Source organism: Mandrillus leucophaeus, unplaced genomic scaffold (genome assembly GCF_000951045.1).
Source record: "Mandrillus leucophaeus isolate KB7577 unplaced genomic scaffold, Mleu.le_1.0 Scaffold338, whole genome shotgun sequence".
NCBI lineage: Eukaryota > Metazoa > Chordata > Mammalia > Primates > Cercopithecidae > Mandrillus > Mandrillus leucophaeus.
In genome coordinates this window covers 2,967,812-2,972,222 of record NW_012103565.1, presented here as the reverse complement: position 1 = coordinate 2,972,222, position 4,411 = coordinate 2,967,812, and positions in this window count along the sequence as shown.

Below are 4,411 nucleotides of genomic sequence, written 5' to 3'. Positions count from 1 at the left end.
CAGATCACTTGAGGCCAGGAGTTCAAGACCGACCTGACCAATGTGGTGAAACACCATCTCTACTAAAAATACAAAAATTAGCTGGGCGTGTTGGCACATGCCTGTAGTCCCAGCTACCTGGGAGACTAAGGCAGGAGGCTGAGCTTGGGAGGCAGGAGGCTGAGCTTGGGAAGCAGGAGGCTAAGCTTGGGAAGCAGAGGCTGCAGTGAGCCAAGACTGTGCCACTGCACTCCAGCCTGGGTGACAGAGTGAGACTCCATCTCAAAAAAAAAAAAAAAATACATTACAGAATATTAGAACTTTAGACATTACCTAGTGTAAACTTCTTGCTTTACAGATTAGAAAATTGAGGCTTAGAAAGATTAAGTAATGGCCAGGCACTGTGGCTCATGTCTGTAATCCCAGCACCCTGGGACGCCAAGGCAGGAGGATTGCTTGAAGCCAGGAGTTCAAGACCAGTCTGAGCAAAATAGAGCCCCTATCTCTAAAAAAAAAATTTAAAAATTAGCCAGGCGTGGTGGCATGTGCCTGTAACCTTAGCCCTAGCTACTTGGGAGGCTGAGGCAGGAGGACTCTTAGAGCCCAGGAATTTGAGCCTGCAGTGAGCTATGATCGCATCACTGTACTCCAGCCTGGGCAACAGAGCCAGACCCTATATCTAATTAATAATAACAAAAAGATTAAATAACTTAACCCAGGCAACACAGATGGAAAGTAGCACAGCTGGGGGCTAGAATCCAGATCTAAATCTTCAACCTGCGTTCTTCCTAATGTATGTGGAGCCTCACACTGTCTTGCCCTGTCCCATGTGCGAGATAGCAGCCGAGAATGACTACTGCCGCATTCCTTCTGATTGCCTAATTTCTGACTTGAATATGCTACACCAGTAACAAAACTATGAGCACCCGAGACACAACCACACGCGTGTGCATGCGCACAGACGCACACACATACTGTTAACACATACTGAGACGAAGATCTTGGAAGACAGCATTGTCTTCTGAAAAGAGAATCTTCTGCCATGGAATGTCTGGGAAGGAAGTGTAACAGACGTTTTCCCTTACCCAACACCTTTCCCACTTTCTTCTTGGTACAAGTAGCATAATTTTATTCAGATACCATGCAGTGGGGGCAGAGGGGGTGGGGGCGATGTGCTCAGAGAAGATAGACCCAGCCTGGCCAAGCCAAGTAATTTTATTCTCCTGGTCAGTAAGATGTATGGAGAAACTGGCTGGTAGGCTTTAGGAAAACATTTCCTTTTTTTATTAAATAAATGCACACACATGCACACAAGCAGACAAAAACCCTTCCACCTTTCCCTTTCTTTCTGCCTTTTTTTTCTTTTTTTTTTTTTGAGTTTTGCTTTTGTTGCCCAGGCTGGAGTGCAGTGGCACAATCTTGGCTCACTGCAACCTCTGCCTCCTGGGTTCAAGTGATTCTCCTGCCTAAGTCTCTTGAGTAGCTGGGATTACAGGTGTACACCACCATGGCCAGTTGATTTTTTGTATTTTCACTAGAGACTGGGTTTCGCCATGTTGGCCAGGCTGGTCATAGGAGAGAATAAGACAATCTCACTGTTTCAGCCACTTGCAGAGGGTGTTTTGTAACTTGCAGCTGAAAGCTAGTTACCTCTCTGAGCCTCCGTTTTTTCCTTTAGAAAATGGCGATCACACTACTTACCCAGCAGGTTGTAGGGGGAAATGGTATAATACAATGCCTAACATAAAGGAACTCAGTAAACGGTAGCTAGTCATATCATTATCATGATAACCCTCGTAGCAAACTCCTCAGTGGTGGGAATGTTTTCTCCACTCCGTCAGTGTCATGGCATCGGGTCCCTTCTCCCTACAATGGTGGTCTGGAGACAGTTTGCCCAGCTGCCACCTCTTCTCCAAGTGCTGAGGAGCTCAGGCATGGGAACTTTGGGCCTGGGAGCTTTGGGCCTGGGAGGTAGGGAGTTCAGTCTGTGAAGGAACACAATAAAAGTGAAAAGCAACCATGTAAAATCATGACGACACACTGAATAATCTTAACAAGCTACAAAGTTTTGTTTGTTTGTTTTTTGTTTTTTTTTAAGACGCAGTCGCACTCTGTTGCCCAGGCTGGAGTGCAGTGGCCTGATCTCAGCTCACTGAAACCTCCACATCCCGGGTTCAAGCGATTCTCCTGCCTCAGCCTCCTGCGTAGCTGGGATTACAGGCACCTGCCATGGCGCTCAGCTAATTTTTTGTATTTTTAGTAGAGACGGAGTTTCACCATGTTGACCAGGCTGGTCTTAAACTCCTGACCTCGTGACCCGCCCACCTTGGCCTCCCAAAGTGCTGGGATTACAAGCATGAGCCACCGCGCCCAGCCAAGTGTTATTTCTTATGTCCCAGAAGTCCCAACTCTGGCAATCTAGCCCATGGAAATAATCCAAATGAAGAGAGAAACTTCACTCACCAAATCTTTAATTCAGATTTTTTTTTTTTTGCAGCCTTTAGAAGTAGATAATAATATTTCCCCTTGATATAATTATGAAGCCAACACAGTGATGTTTATTAGAATCTATGTAGGAGTAAGGCAATGTAATTCTTGATATAAATAAAATGAAAACAAAATCAGAATACAAAAGTGTATGTGTGCTCTGCTTACAACCACGTGGAGCACACCTGTAATGAAACCGGGCTATACTTGGCACACCGATTGTTAAACAAGTGCAGCAGACCACAGGAAACAAGCGGGCTGCGGGTTGTTGAAGAAACTGGCCAGAAAACGGAACAAAGAGGAGAGAAGCTGACGGTGCTTACGGTGGGGCGTTGTTTTCTCTCCACTAAGGCTGCTGGGTGGAGCCAAAATAGTCCAGGCAGCCAAGTGCAGAGGCGATGGAGGCGGCAAAGATGCAGAGCATCCGCACTGTGGCTGCACCCGGAGGAGTCGTCCGTGGCAGGAGCCCCACACCCAGGACGGGGCGCCAGCAGTGAGGAGACGAACCTGGAAGACATCCCGCTCTCCAGACACCGAGAGGGAGGCGAGTGGTGCTCGCAGCCTGGGACTTAGGAACACAGGGAAACAGCTTCCACATGCCATTTGCTGGATAAATATTTCTTGTAGGATGTTTCCTATGGATTCATTTTCTATCATGAAAGCCTTATTTGTGGTCAGCGTCCTTGGAAAGCAGAGGCAGACAGATTTCTGTTCTTCTCGGGAGTTCTGTGGAGGGTAACAGATCAGCAATATTCCACTGAAACCAAATACCTAGGAGAAGCATGGGAGGACACACAGAAATCACAAATTTAATTTAATGTATTTATTTTTTGAGACAGGGTCTTGCTCCATCATCTAGGCTGGAGCGCAGTGGCAATCATGGCTCACTGCAGCCTCAACCTCCCAGGTGCAGGTAATCCTCCTGCCCTAGCCTCCTGAGCAGCTGGGACTACAGCCGGCTAATTTTTAAATTATAATGCCACCACACCCGGCTAATTTTTAAATTATATAGTTGTAGACATGGGTTCTCCCTATGTTGCCCAAGCTGATCCTGAACTCCTGGGCTCAAGCAATCCTCTTGCCCCGGCCTCCCAAAGTGCTGGGATTACAGGTGTGACCCACCATGCCTGGCCACAAATGTGTACTTTTTAAAACATATAAAAATAGAGTTAATAAATATATCCATATGTTACAGATATAAATAAAATATCTTTGCAATCAACATCTACTGTGTCCTATAACTAATTAAGATTTTCATCCATAAAAATCCCAACCCCATTATGGATTCGGAGTTCTTTCTGGTGGTGGACTCACACTTTTTCATGCAAGCTCCTTTGCCCCCTATGTAACCATTGCCCACATTGGCAAGGCAGGGTTGTGCTCCAGAGCAGACCATAGTTCACAAGCGGAAGCAGGTGCCATGTAGGAATGAGACTACATGTACCATGAAGCAACAGAGCTCACTGGTTCAGAGACAAGATGCTGGCCTCTCTGGCTGTCACCATGGATGACTGCTGATTTAAAGTCTCCACCACTTCTGGTCCCTTCTCAGTTTCCTCTACCCAGCTATGTCCTCCTTTACTGATAAGCCCAGAAACAGAGCAAGTTGACTCTTTTTTAATGTAACAAATATTTTACAATATTCATTTGTAAAGTCTGGAAATGAAAATAATACACAATGGAATCTACCTAGCCACACAATCTTGAAAAACCATCAGTATAATGCTGTAACTATAATGTAAGAAATAAAGGAAGGTATTTGTTTATTTCTTTCTTTTTAGAGATGGAGTCTTGCTCTATAGACCAGGCTGGAGTGCAGTGGTGCAAGTGGTGCAGCCTCGAACTCCTGGCCTCAAATGATCCTCCTGCCTCAGCCTTCTGAGGAGCTGGGACTACAGGTGTGCACCACTATGCCCAGCTAATTTTTAATTTTTTTGTAGAGACT